The sequence below is a fragment of the Leptinotarsa decemlineata genome, unplaced genomic scaffold (assembly GCF_025532065.1).
Source record: "Leptinotarsa decemlineata unplaced genomic scaffold, Ldec_3_MD MMD2_tig00000008_RagTag_RagTag, whole genome shotgun sequence".
Classification (NCBI taxonomy): Eukaryota; Metazoa; Arthropoda; class Insecta; order Coleoptera; family Chrysomelidae; genus Leptinotarsa; species Leptinotarsa decemlineata.
This window is the reverse complement of record NW_027412537.1, coordinates 10,605,797-10,621,430: the sequence shown is the minus strand read 5'-3', so window position 1 is coordinate 10,621,430 and position 15,634 is coordinate 10,605,797. Positions and strand designations below refer to the sequence as shown.

At 36.7% G+C, this 15,634-nt stretch overlaps 1 protein-coding gene and 1 long non-coding RNA gene across 2 annotated transcripts in view; one reads left to right on the top strand and one right to left on the bottom strand.

Annotated features, from left to right (window-relative positions):
- Nucleotides 1–15,634, top strand: part of LOC111509230 (uncharacterized) — a 277,993-nt gene that overhangs the window by 57,545 nt on the left and 204,814 nt on the right. The window lies entirely within an intron of this gene.
- Nucleotides 6,880–8,125, bottom strand: LOC141480752 (uncharacterized). The gene is made up of 3 exons (XR_012464536.1): nt 7,311–8,125; nt 7,116–7,250; nt 6,880–7,055 (listed from the first exon to the last, which is right to left on the bottom strand). It is a non-coding gene; the product is annotated as an uncharacterized lncRNA (long non-coding RNA).

The following is a 15,634-nucleotide window of genomic DNA, read 5'->3' as shown; positions in this document are numbered from 1 at the left end:
TATTGTTGGCACATTGTTTTTAGAAAGCAAATTAACCGGACAAATGTATCTAGAGCTTCTGAAAGATACTATTAATACCCTTCTCACTGATATTATTGAAAATGACCACAATTATCGGAAGGATCTGTTGATATTCCAACAAGATAGGGCTCCTCCACACTATGAGCTGCCTGTTCGGCAGTATTTAGATCAGACTTTTCCAGATCACTGGATTGGGATGCGGGGCACTATCGAATGGCCAGCACGATCACTAGACCTCTCGCCGTTAGATTTCTTTCTGTGTGGTCATTTGAAAAGCAGAATTTACTGTACTCCTCCTGCATCACTCAAAGATTTACGGCAACGAATCACAAATTAATGTCGCCAATTCACTCCAAAATGCTCCACTATGTTCGAGAATGTTTCCAGGAGATTTTCTATTATTGCATGGAAGCTGGAGATGTCCTTTTTGAGCATATGCTAACATGAGAATGAAATATGTAACTTCAACTCTAAATTCAATATGGTTCGTCCAAAAAAAAAAGCACACCGTTGTTTAGAGAATTCCAAGATCTTTCAAACGATGTGCGACTAGCCCCCAGTTCCCTATTGAAATTCCAAGAGTTGTTCACCCCTCTGCTCCGGGATTGAAGTGACGACGCTGTAAATGGGTAAAAAACTGTTCCCCTTCCAATAAAAATCGACTTGTCTAAGCGGTTTTTAGGATTTGCAAGATTAGTACCCAAAACCTCCATGTCAAGTTTTCGATGGCCCACCCTGTATATTGCCTTTGTTCACGGATAGCCAACTACATACCAAGAAGTAATGGAAATGCAAGAAAAATGAGGTCGCCCCATTATAGTAATATCTCCTACGGGAAGCAGTATATCAACTTTACTGTTCCATACTTTTAAACTCATCAGTTTCCCGTCTACGAACAGCAACAATGTAATGTTTCTCGCGAGCCCGATTCGTATTTGTTACACACTTCCTAACGTCTCGCCTGTCTCGTTCATACGATGATGAAATAACGTGGAAAGGCCCCCTTTAATTCCATCTTAATTATCACACTAACACACTTGCGGTTGGAATTCAAGTTGTTCCCGTCCTCTTAAGCCATTTAATTAAAACTTGCAACAAAAGGGAATGAGAATTAGCCCGTAAGTAATTAGACGAGTTTTACGTATGTCGTTCTTGATTGGTTTACCAGTAAACGTGATTGGTTGGCTATTAGTTGAACTGGTTAATAGGGATTAGGACGATCTCCATTCGGGTATGTTCTCTATAACGGAGTTGGATGGTAAAGCGGTGACTATATTGCAATTAAGCTGGCCATTGAACAGTAATTTTGCGTTACTGCTAATATCGAGGAGAATCACTCGAAAAATTGGATTTCATTTATGTTTCTATGTGACCATGATTTTCAGTTTATTTCTTTTTTTCAAATTGGAAGGGATATACTTTTGGTAGGGATCAATTTTCGGAAAAGAAAAGTTTTGACTTTCTACTTCTTCATTTTCATACAAAAAATTATGGGCCTTGAACAGACAACGTGTTACCTCAGTAACACGTTGTCTGTTCAATGCGATTAGCTTTACAATTGCTTTGACAATTGCGGAACTAACCAAACGTCACACCTATGCTCAATCCCAGAGATGGGATGGAATCAAATGATGCAATCTTACTAGGATCACCTTTGACGACCCTGGGAAGCTGGCGCCAAAGAAATATCTGGCGATGACCAGGAAAAATCTACGCTTAACAGTTGGATTTCTGACTGGCCACTGTCAACTAAGGAAACACCCCCATAATATGAGGCTAGTGGACACACCTCTATTCAGGATGTGTGAACATGAAGATGAAACTGTCAGGCATGTCCTATGCGAGTGTCCGGAGTTATCGTCAATAAGAGAGTGTGTGTTCGGCGAGTCTTGGCCTACACCTGACGATATAAAGGAGATATTTCCTAGTGACCTGTCCACCTTCCTGGAAAGGACAGTATGATTATGACCTAGGGGAACTCCTCAGGAGGATGTACAATGGGTCACATGTGGCCTAAGTTCTGTGGGCCTACACTGACCCTTCCTACTCTACAGATACGCCTCCTACGTATAAATATCAATAAAACAAAGTGGTTGTGAGATTACATCAAATGTTTTCATTCGTTCGATACATAAAAAAAGTCTAACGCAGTCAAATCGAACGATTTCGGTGGCTACAAACACATCACCTCCGCATGAGATGACCATGCCCTCAAATTGCTCGTGCAGAATATCCATGTTGGAACCACATGTCGTTGGTGTACAGATCATCCAATTCAGGCCATAAGAAATTAGTAATCATCCATTAGTAGTGCTCGTTGTTGACAGTGAATACCTAACCAACTTTGTTCTCAAAGACTGATGACGCCACCAGCCCAAAATCCAGGCGCCGTCTCGTCGTAGCATCGGGGTTCTATCTTCCTTCTCTAGCTACTCGTGGGACTTTCATGGACAGAGTAAACTTGAAAATTATTTTTGATGCTAAGTCTATAGATGAGATGGATGTCGAGCTCACGACTCCAACTGACCTCCCTGTAAATTAAGATTAGGAGCGGGAGCTTCTCAACTCTCCAACTCCTGATCCAATGACTGAGCCTAAATAAAAGATTGCTGGTGCATCCAGGAAACGACTGAGTCGTCTCCTCAAGAGCGGGGTACTTTATGAAACCGCGTTGCACCAAATTCTTGAGCGGCGTACGCAGAATCTGTCTCAGGTGGAGGAACAAACCTCCCATGAGCAAGTCAAGTTATCATTCACCAAAACCAGAAGCGAAAAAGCCCTGCACGGTCGAATCTAAGCTATCGTCAGGTGTAGCTGACGTGCAAAAACCCTCATATGGGAAGGTTATCGCTGGTATTGAGGTGAGAATCTTGCACCTTGACTATCCGACTACCTCATTAACGATGAAACAGCAGAGCATATACTTTGTGCATGCTCCACTGAGGACCGAAGCAGGTTTTTAGAGTTTGGCAGAGCCATACTCTCACCATCTGACCTGAAAGACCACTCACCATACAAACTAATGGGTTTCGTTAAGAAGCTGGGTTTATTTTTCGAGTGTGAATATGTGTGAGCCACAAAAAACCCTTACGGGTTGCGATGGAGGGTCGAATAAACTCATTCATTTTGGGCCTAAACTAACCATATAATCACTATACCATGTTTAGTTAGTTCTACATCTATTATTTTTTATATCGTGAATTAGTCAATATTTTTACTCGCACTTGTTTTTATTTCATTCGATAATTTTTAGTCAGATAATTTGTCAGTTATGAATTATTTAACTTTCCTTGTTGGCCTTACTGATTTTTGTAACTTTTGATTTTCATACAACCTTCTCTTCATTGTTGGGAATTTTTTGTTTCACTGGCTCACTTAGTATGCACCTTTGAGCTACAATTCCAATCTTCAGTCAGTATTTTTCACTCACCAAGTATACTTTGCAAATGAATTCCTTATTATCACGTAGTAATAATCTGCATTTTCATTTTTTATAAAGAAGTCAACTCATCAAAGTAGAACCAAATTCAATGCGTACATTTTCATGAAAACATTCTCAAAGTTATATGACCCCTAATCATTTAAATTACCAGATTATATTGCCCGATTGATATTTCATATTGAACTCTCTGTAAATTCACATATTTCAGTTACCCTAAGGTTAATTACTTCCTTTGTTGATTCTGCTCGCAATATTTGCACTAGAGATTGTTTAATCAGGTGGCATGTTGTGTACCTGCACAGTCAATGACGGTTTATGTGTGTTGAAATCGACGTTTACAATATTAATTCTCTATAAACAGTTACTCTACTGAACCAATACAGTTTACGTGAAACACCAGTGGTTGACAATAAAGTATGCGAGATATGCGCAAAGTCGGCAGTTATCAGAGTTTCCTAACTTTAATATTATCCCTGAAGACTGTGTATGGTTGCAGAGGGGTGACGTACAATTGGTTTGAATCGTACCTCTCAGGCCGAAGTCAAATGGTAATACGTCGGATCCCTCAGAACGAAGATAGATAGATATATAGATAGACAGATAGATAGATAGATAGATAGGTAGATACATTTTATTTAACTACTTTACAATATGTTTGTTCGTAGCACGTCAAAAAAGAAAGTCCAATAAAATTTTTCTTACATAAAATTTGACAGCAAATACAGTAAAAACAGGAATTCAAGAATTGAGTTACAATATGTTATCAAACTATCACAGCAGAGATGCGGCAATGCGTTTGGCTCGGCAATGCGCAGTGTAATCCTCAACAGTGTAAAAACAATATTTCAAGAGATACTTTTTTAAGTATTTCTTAAAGGCATTAATACTCAATTTTTTTACATTCAATGGCAATGTGTTAAAAAGCTCATAGTTCAGTGAGTTCGACTGTGAAATATTACCTTGTGACACAGTGCGTTATCTCGATGAAACAAATTTTTTTTCTTTGCCATATGCGGTCGTTTCCTTGCAATTTCGGCCTTCAAACGCTCGAATAACGCTATATAATATTCACTGTTGATGGATTTTCCCTTCTCAAGATAGTCGATGAACATTACCCACACACATTCCAAAATACTGAGGCCATAACCTTTTCAGCCGATTTCGTGCTTTCGTTCGCTTTGGAAGAGTTTGATGATCTTTTTGATTACGGAGTGAAGTGATAGTAGAGTAGTAGTAGAGACACTCCCACGTTCAAAGTCAGTAAACCAACGTATGATAATTTTTATTTCTGATGTAACGCAGTCCTCGTAACACTTTTCAAGCCATTGCTTCGCTTGAAGGGTATTTTTTCCCATCAAGAAGCAGTGTAAAATTAAAACACGGAATTGTTTTTGGTCCATTGTTTTGAGGATAACAAATGTAAAGTCATAATAACTTACAAACATGAAATTTCAACAGCTTTCATTTGAAGGTTAATTACAGTTACAGTGGCTACAACAATCTATGAAAAAATTTCGAGGTCCGTTTTTGATAATGGAATCTAATGAGCGAAACGTCGCATTGCAAATTGCTTTATTTCATATTGTAACAAATATGAAACAGTATTGTATGTTACAGATTACACTGATCGGGCTCAAAGCCTCTGCTGAGTTCTTCTTGATTTTCCCAAGTTGCAGGAAAGTATTTCAGAGCCAAACCTATTCTGAGGGTTACAGTTTTCGAGTAGAAGTTCAACTATTACTGTGTTGAACGAACATTCCATAACTGAGTCCTCGCAGTGAGAGGCAAGCAATAAAAAACCACACACCAAAACACTTATAGATACATCGATTATATCGAAGTGTAAAGCCAGCTGTTTGTATATTATTACTTGAAAAGTAGTCCGCGATGGCGCATCTAAATAATGCTGCCAACGGCAACAACCGGACCAATTAGCTAGAATTCGAAACCGAACCGTAGAAACTTTATAGACACAAATAGGATATCATCTCTCATCGTAATAATTATAAATTACTCCTGACAAACCCACTGTCCAAACTCACTATCATGATACGGAACAAGATATTTCAATTAATTAATAAATTAGTATTTATATGATAACGCCGACAGCCATTAAAGCATCTATGCATATTTCGGACAGTCATTTATGACTGCGGGCTATAAAAATTTATGTGCTTCCATCAGTATGGCTCTTCATTATGAACAATTATGTGGGTTTTGTGTATAATAAAACGGACTTTACTATAAAAATATACGTCGAGATCTAGGGATACGGTATAAATACTAGCAGTGGCAGTGACTTTTACTGTTGAGAGCGGGAATTTATATTATGTTGGGTTTATAGCTGTCTTATCAATAATCTCGATTAGTGATCGATAAGCCTCAAGCGATCAAAAAGTCGCTGACAATAGACTTCCTAAGTCCTGACGTCACAAGTAGGCGGAACTTAGCGAACTTTTCCAAACAAATTGATTTTACATGATAAAACGCCAAAAGAAATTATTTATATATTTATTGTATGTGCTTGCATTGCTAATAAGGACATTCGCGTACATTTTTGATTTGGTGTCAGTTAGTTGATACATATTTTGAAAAAAACCTCCATTGGTAGGTAACGTTTTTGATGAAAATTCCAGAATTGTTATGTTTGTTGAGGTTATGTTATTTTTTCAATTGAAATATAGTTACTTAACATTAATTGTTTCAAATTTCAGATATAGAATGGTTTCAAAACATGTTTTAAAGCTATCCTCTATAAATGATTTACTCGACAATAATAATAAAATCATGAAAAAGGCTGAAAATGTGAAAAGTATGCAGTTTGATGCTGACTTGAAGATGATAAGAGGAAGAGGAGGAGTTCATGCAACCATGAAAGATAAAAACTAGCATGTTGTTGGCAGTTGTATGTCATGTAAAAGTTTTCCAATTTTACCGAATAGTATCTTTGTTGCAGATCACACTGAATAAATCTGAAGATATCATATCTGCAAATTGTGCTTGTCCTAGAGGAATAAAATGTCATCATATCGCCACATTAGCTCTTTTTGGACACTACAATATATCTGTGACGGACAAGGAATGTGATCCACTGTAGGCAGAATACTTATCGCTGCTAGAAGATTTTTATATAAAACAGTACCTGCCAAAACTTACACACAATCTTACATCAGCTGAAACTTGACTCAGTATATAAAATTATACCCAGATAATCATGTTAAGATAAAGTGTATCAGATATATGTAATAAATATTCTGAATGTACCTTCACCAATTATTCTGTAATAGTATTGAATATAGTAACTGTTGGGGACAAGCTCAAAATAATGGAAACCATATCGATCAGTTGTAATAGATAGTATTTATTTTTTTTACGGCCACTACTGTAAATAGTGAATAAAATTCAAATAATTCAATCAGTGAAATCATATATTTATTCACCAAAGGAATCAAAAGTATCTATGTGGAAATGAAACCATTCACAGATTTAGAATGGCAAGAGTATCTGTTTCAGATATTTCTGAAGGCCCTGCTGCTTCTGAACTTATATTCTTGCTTCCACCTCAACCTCTTTTGCCTTGACAGTTCGTTTACTGAAAACAAAGTTATTGAATCCAAGAATATAATATCTTTTCTCATTCATGTGAACATACCGTTTTTTCTAGAGATTTTAAGTCGAACTTTCTCTTCACATTGAATTCAAATAAAGTTGGTCTCTTTTTTTATCCATGTTAACAAAGTGACAACTGCAAACTGATGAATGCTTTGATGGCTCTCGATCTTGTCTCCTGCAAAATAATTTAACAATAAAATGCTTCATCTATGTATTAAGTATGGTGATCAGGTACCTTATGAGGTTAATCCACTTTCTTCTGTCAGCTGGGTCTGCAGGAAATCCAAAGAATTTACAAATCCTTTGTTCACTGTAGTGTTTACAACCAGGAACGAAACACATAACCATGTTTACTGCAGTTCAGAAATCTGAAACGGAAGGAAAATAACATATAAAATGCTGTTTCAACACAAATTATTTGAAGATCTTTTTTATAAATTCTCAAACGTAAAATGAAAACTTAATAATGATAGAAACATTCAATACATAACCTAACAAATACTTCAGAAGCTAATATAACTGAGAAATAATTACTTACGGGTCGCTGCTTGATATAAGTAGGTATAAAATGGTCCTGCAAATGTGAAATTATAACTGAAAAGGCTTATTTGTGCTCCACAATTGTTAAACATTCGTTGAAAGAAGCTCTCATGACAATTTCAATGCATTTTTGAATTGTTTGGAAAAGTTCGCTAAGCTCCACCGACTCTTGACGTCACACTTAGTTTGACCATTTAATTGAACCCTTGTTCATCATTTTTCATGACATGTTTTGGCTAAACTAGATTAGTTCTCGGAAAAGACGATTAGTTTCTTGAACAATGCCATAATAATGTTTCGAACAACAAAGAAGTCTAGAATTAATGTAGCTTTTCAGGAACACCTGGTATATTCCCGAAAATTCATACAAGAAATTTTTTGTAATGTCTAATGAAATGTACATTCATGAATTTCGTTTCGAAAATACAAAACAACGATATGCCTTATCAAACCCTGTCCATCCAACCAACAAAGTAACCCAAACAATGATAGATACGTGATCAAAGCATGATAACCACGCACATCTGCATCTATTGGGTGAAATAAACAAGTTTCCTCACACTGACCAATCAGATTTAACTGCAATCGGCTGGCGGAGCTCATTCATGTAGGGCAGGGTCGCAGTGGTGATTTCAACGCCAGTGGTGTGTACATATACGATATCTTGAAGTTTAAAATTTTTGAAATATCAAGTACTTATTCGGCTGAAGAAAATGCTGATTTGTGTTCCTACACTCCACATAAAGAAATCCTATAATCAGCCGCATATTATTAAAAAAGAATTCGTCGATTCTTAGTGCGACTCTGCACAAGCAGTCTTGTCTATGAAAACACGTGCACTGTGCATGATAATGTTTTAGAGCACTCTGTTGGTTAGACATACAAAGTATAGTTTCATTGAATCACTTATTGAAAATGTGCAGCACGACATTTGACAGGTGAAGAGCAATTACGAGCAATTGGAATGGTCAAAGCTGGCCAAACTCATAGAGCTACTGCGGAGGCCTTTATTAACTGAAGCAAGTGTATTATACAGTCGTGAAAGATACCGAGACCCTGGAGATGTGAGAGAGCGACATACCGGCCATACAAGAACCACAAACTTCGATCATGACCATGAGTATGGACTAAACTCTCGTAGACCACTCCGCGTCCCGCCAAAAATGGAGCTCTGTGCTGTTCTCAGACGAATTGGAATTTAGTTTTTATCCAGATTCCAGAAGGATTAGTTTATGGAGACGCCTTGGAAACGCAGATTGTCTCATCGCAGTGCAGGAAGTGCACGGCTATCAAAGTGGTGCGGTGATAGTACAGAGCTGGTAGGTCTGGACCGAGACTTGGGGCTGATTTCCAAATCATGCAGGATAATTCACGACGCCACATAACAAGACTAGTACGCGAATTCCAAATCCAGAATACTGCTGTTGTACCATGACCAGCGCAGTCTCCTGATCTCAACCCCATTGAACATGTATGGAGTCCAATGAGAAGAAGACTTGTTGAGTCAACATAGGGCATTCCATACGAGGCAACAACTTTTTCAGTGTATCTTAGTGCTTTGGAGTGCCTTAGAGCTTTGGACTGATATCAATGAATAAATATCGTCAATCTTTTTTTAAGTATGCCCAATAGATGCCAAACTGTTATTAATGCACGTGGAGGCCACACCATAAATTTTTATTCTACTCTGATTTCATTTCACTGCAATAACTTTGATTAAGATTGATTTTCAATATTGTTTTTGAAAGAGGCAAGTTATATTCCTGTTTTTTCAATTGTTTATTCATTTATGAAAAGATATTATTGTGTTTGTTATTAGTAGTACAAAATACTTCATGAAATTAATATCTTTCAGTTTTTATTCCGTTCTTCTGGAAAATTCAAAATTTTTCACCATTGCAGAAATATCGTTCTTCATTTTGCTGTACCAAAATTGAGGCATGTACCTATACTATTGTCTACGTAATCTGCATTATCGTTTCAGAGTTTGAAGAAACCAGTTAATTATAGAAAATGAAACAACATACTCATTTTCTTGTTGGTATAGCAGTCTACTATCTAATAGAACTTTTTATCTGCTGACACTACTGAAAGTACTTCTAGAAAATACAGATATCCAATGACAAAGTGATCTATAATACTAACAAAACCAAACCTGTAACCAACCCCTAAACTTTTTTCCAGTTAGTAAAGAGCAAAAAAGGGCCACATGGTTTGGGTTACGATGATCTTTCTGAGAACCTATCTCTCATGATAAATTGAACATAAGAGGAATATCCAAGGGCCGAAATTGTAATGAAGAGAGATTTTCATGTTCCTTCATGGTGTTGAAACACTTGAAAACGATTACCCCTAACCACTACAAATTTTGAAGAACTCCTTGAAGGTCAGTATCTCATATTTCCATTCATACTTGGTCCAGACGAGTGACTCAGTATGATCATCATGAGAGAAAATAGTCCTCTTTCCTAAAGACTCCAATACCGATATATCTACTCACCCAACTCAAGCAGAAGATTTAGATACAATGAAAGTGTCTGATATAATGAAGACATTGCTAGGTATGTCACTTCAAATCAACTGGGCATTCATCGCTGGTTCCGATACTAACTCAAAAACCAGAAGCAATGTGGAAAAAGTATGGAACAGATTAGTTACGACTGAGATCCATCGCCCCAACAATACTCCCAGCTCTCATACAGCTCAAAAATTAGGGAATAATATAATCAACTCCTTGATTGATAAAAAACATTTTTGCTAAGATTCTTCAGCGTCGTCTTCCTTAAAAAATGATCTTCACAGATAACAATGAAAATATTATGTCTTAGATAATCCTCCTTCGACTCAATTTATCATATTGACACCGGACTAGGCACATTTTTCAAGAACTGAAAAACATGATCCCAGTGATCCATAAGAAAAAAATAACCACTTTCGAAAAATGATGAATCAGTCGCTCTATGTGTCAGGCCCGAAACTTTTTAGCACATGTAGTGAAGGAAAACAGTAAACAGGATATGATAACATTCAGTTATTTGTAACATTGTAACATATATATAACAGACAAAACACAATAAATTTACAAGTACTTACAAGTATTTTAGTGCCTGAGTAGTTAACGAGTTTCAAGTTTCGTTTGATTTTATCTCTTTAATAGAAATGGAAATGAAATTGAAGAAAAATGAAGGAATAGTTGTACCCCCATAAGAAGATCAATCATTTTGCCAATTTTGATTTGATTCAGAAAATTATTATCATCATACAAATTCGAGTCACTCATCACCAAGAGAATTTGGTTAACTATTTCAATTGTTCTTGTATATTATGCATTGAAACAGAACTGTTCAACAGAATTAATAAAATTATTCATTCACTAAAGTCAAAAAAAGTTTCTCCCTTCCCTTGTCACAAACACGTTTCAGAGAGACAGACAGGTACAACGTCAACAAACACTGTCCCAGATATAATTTTCAGAAAATAAATACTGTAATCATTATTCAAATCAGTTATTAAGATAAACCAACAACAACCCTTTTTATATAATAATGGCTCGGCCCCACGAACCCTCATAATAAAAAATGATGTCATTCGTTCTTGCATCAAATTCATATTATTATAATATGAAGGACAGATGGGAAAAGTAACACTATGGTAACAGGGGTGTGTTAGGGGGAACAACAACCCGGATAACAGTTCTCGCATTGAGGCGCCAGTGTCAACTTTGATGTACAACACTTGGAGAAACAAAGTAAATCTTACTGATGTTACTTCAATATAGAAACAAAAAACAATCTGTTACAGAAATGTAAGCTTTCACGGCTGACGTCAATGTTTTGATTGGTTTCCGGGTTTTACCGTGGTCTCCTTTGGTTGCAAACTCCAAACGAAAAGGAATTCGACCCCGCCACTGAAGATGACTGCCACAGTTGCATTTGAAACGTTTGGAGATTGTCGTAACTAAAGAACACGGCAAAACCCGGAAATCGACCAAAACTACAATCTGTTAGTTTCCATGCTCTGCTACATCTAGGCAGATTCAAATGACACTAATTCAATAGCTTGAAGAATTTCATACAATCAATTTTTAAGCAATAATAATGATAATGGTGGTACATTGTCTATTCCACGGTTATACTTTCCCTAATATTGAGTTAGCTGGGCCTTTTGAGCTTGGAGTTGCCTACACAACGGGATGATAATGAATGGAATTGGAGCATATCTCTCTTCAAGAAATATGCTCGAGCGGCTGATGAATTTGATTTACTTTCAGACACTGGAAGAGGTGATCACAACCCTGTCAACGAGTTGGAACCCATTCAGCAAAAAGTTCACTTTAAATCAGCACGTGGCACTGAGGTGGCAATACAAGGATGAGCCAATGCAAGTGGTTTTCAATAACATTAAGGGCCCTGATTTACCAAAACAAATATCTGAAGTTTGCGTTCTCCAAGTCGAAGATAGAGGTTGCTAGCACCACGTGCAGAGTCTGCCGCAAAGCACAAATGACACTTATGCATTCGACATCTGGATAATACGAGTCTAAGAGAGCTCTATGACCACCTTCGGCACTCTTACAGTACTCTTTGGAACTCTTACGGACATCGATGTTGCTTAATGCTTCAAGGCATAAGAATTGCATTAAGGCAGAAGAACTGTATTTATCCATTCCCCACCTTCAGGCTGATATAAGCTATTGTGCCTGATACCCTTTTTAACAATCAAAGTGTTGTTCTCAGCTTCGGATGAAGCGAGTATAATCCGAAAGTAAAAGGAAAGACGGATGAAACTCCATATTTACTTTTCGAACACAGCAGACTCCATTCAGACCAATCTATTGAAATGGTTTTTCTAATTGTTGAAGTGCTTGTTGGAATGATCACGATTCTCAAGATATAATACCAGCTTGGCGCAATAGGGCAGAAATCTTGTCCAAACAAATGCAGAAGGCTATCATCCTCACCTCATTGCGTCTGCTCAGGACACATGATTTTCGAGATGATCACCTATCTCACTGTATGGAGAGTAGTTATTGTTTCGAAGTTTTGTAGGATGCACTCCCTACAATCAGGTATACTTTTTCATAACAACAGTAAAGGAATGACTAGCAATGATAAAAATTGAACTAAAGTCAAATGAAAAATTCATTATCATTGCCTACTGATACATAATAATGAAAACAAAGTTTCAATTTTGAGTTATGAAGTGAATAACTGAAATACTGTTTTGGGTGCTGATATATATGTAAAATACATTGCTTTTCAGATAAAAGTATCCACCTTTAATAACTTTTGTAATACTGGTATTTAGGAAAAATCCAAAAACACGTCAATTTATGTTGGAAGGGGCAAGCATTATGGCTTATTTGAATTCACTGGAAAAGCCACCCCCTCACCCCTAGCATCATTCCTTTTTTTTTTAATTACTTCTCATATTTTTTATGTAAAATTTGGATACTCCTCTTTGAGCTGATTTCAAAAATGTATAATACTTGTAGGTTAAAGTGGTTACTTTATGAGATAAACAATTTTTCTTTTAATAGCACAAATTTTACTTATTTTTTACTTTCACCTTATGTGCCTCTACTAAAATGGGTTGTACAACAGTTCAAACTCTTTAATCTGTTTAACTGTGCTATTTATTCTACTTCAAAAATCCAAACAAGAAAAACCTCTACTTTTTATTAAAATTTGAAATTGTCAACTAGAATTTGTAGTCACTATTGATAGTGTACTTTGATACATTATTTATTTTGTTTCGCTGAAATGGTTTACTCTTTGCAAGAAAGAATTGAAATTGTAGGTTTATACTACCAAAATAATAATTGTGCAAGAGCTGCTGCTAGAATATTTAACGAATTACATGACGGAAGACATGCAACTCATAAGTATGTAATTCAACTGATGGAGAAATTTACCACAACAGGGTCTGTTTGCAATAAAGTGCATAAGCGAGAGGGACTCGTAAATAACGAAGCAATCCAAGTGGCAATTTTAGGGCAAGTCAGCTTAGAGGCTCAACAACCCCAATCGTTGTCAACAATAAGTAGAGCGATCGGTGTTTCATCTTCTACAGTTTTCCGAGTTCTACATAAATTCAAGTACCACCCATACAAAGTTAAGTTGGTGCACGAGTTGACTGAAGATGATTTTGATCGTTGTCTAGAGTTTTGCGAATCAATGACGCAATTTATCAATAACAATCCACAATTGTTAAACAATATTTGCTTTTCTGATGAATGCTCATTTTCATTAAATGGCTTAGTAAATAGGCATAATTGTAGATATTGGGCTGAAAGTGATCCAATTATTATGTGTGAATTCCATACACAACATCCCCAAACGTTTGGTGTGGTATCCTAGGTGACCACATTGTCGGACCTTTCTTCATCAACGGAAATTTAAATGGTGAATCATATCTTGAGTTACTCAGGGAAGGGGTTGACCCACGTATTACAACAATAATAGAAAATGATGATAACCTTTCCGAAGATTTACTGGTATTTCAACAAGACGGAGCTCCCCCATACTATGCTATGCCTGTCCGACAATTTTTAAACGAAACATTCCCCGCTCGTTGGATAGATAGAAGAGGGCAGATGATGGAGTGGCCACCTAGGTCACCGGATTTAACACCCCTAGACTTCTTTTTCTGGGGGTATTTAAAAACAAAAGTTTATGCTACCCAACCAGAATCTCTGGATGATTTACGAGAGAGGATAGAAAATGAATGTCGACAATTAAATTCAGCCGTATTAAGCAATGTCAGAGAGGCATTTCAAAATAGATTATACCATTGTATGGAAGTGAATGGTACTCATTTTGAACACTTATTGTAACTTCATAATAAATAGCACAGTTAAAAAGATTGAAGAGTTTGAACTGTTGTACAACCCATTTTATTACAGGCAAATAAGGTGAAAGTAAAAAATAAGTAAAATTTGTGCTATTGAAAGAAAAATTGTTTATCTCATAAACTAACTACTTTAACCTACAAGTATTATACATTTTTGAAATCAGCTCAAAGAGGAGTATCCAAATTTTACATAAAAAATATGAGAAGTAATTTAAAAAAAAAGGATGATGCTAGGGGTGAGGGGGTGGCTTTTCCAGTAAGTTTAAATAAGCCATAATGCTTGCCCCTTCCAACATAAATTGACGTGTTTTTGGATTTTTCCTAAATACCAGTATTACAAAAGTTATTAAAGGTGGATACTTTTATCTGAAAAGCACTGTATATGTCAGTTTTCGATTATTTATGGAAATTCATATATTGTTTTGCTATTGGTACTTTGCCTACTTGTTCTGACTCCAACAAAAGACATTTAAATATTTCATTTCGAAAAAATTAAATCCATTCAATATTAGTAATTGATATAATTTTCATAAAAAAAATAGAAGGTTTCGAACAGAACTGGGTAGTACCTCAATCGCCACAAAAGAAATAACCAGGAAAGAAATGTATGGCAAAAACATAACAATCTGCACTGATAGTAGACAAGCACTATTAGCCTTGAACAGACAACGTGTTACCTCAGGGCTAGTACTAGAGTGTCACCAAGATTTAGTCAAAGCCTCGGTAGATAATAACATTATCCTGAGGTGGGTTAAAGGACACGACAGAAGTGAAGGCATTGCCGACTCTCCAGCCAAGGAAGTAGCTAGACTAAGAATTTTAGAACCCAGTGACACCTACGGCCTGATGACTTCGAAAATTGTGGAACTAGCCAAACGTAACAACCATACTCAATCCCTAAAGAGATGGGATGGAATCAAAGAATGCTATCTTGCCAGGATCACCTTGGGCGACCCTGAGAAGCTGGCGCTGAAGAAATATCTGGCGATGACCAGGAAAACCTACGCTCAACAGTAGGATTTCTGACTGGCCACTGTCAACTAAGGAAACACCGCTATAATATGGGGCTAGTGGACACACCTTTATGGAGAATGTGTGAACAGGAAGATGAAACAGCCAGGCATGTCCTATGCGAGTGTCCGGAGTTATAGTCAATAAGAGAGTGTG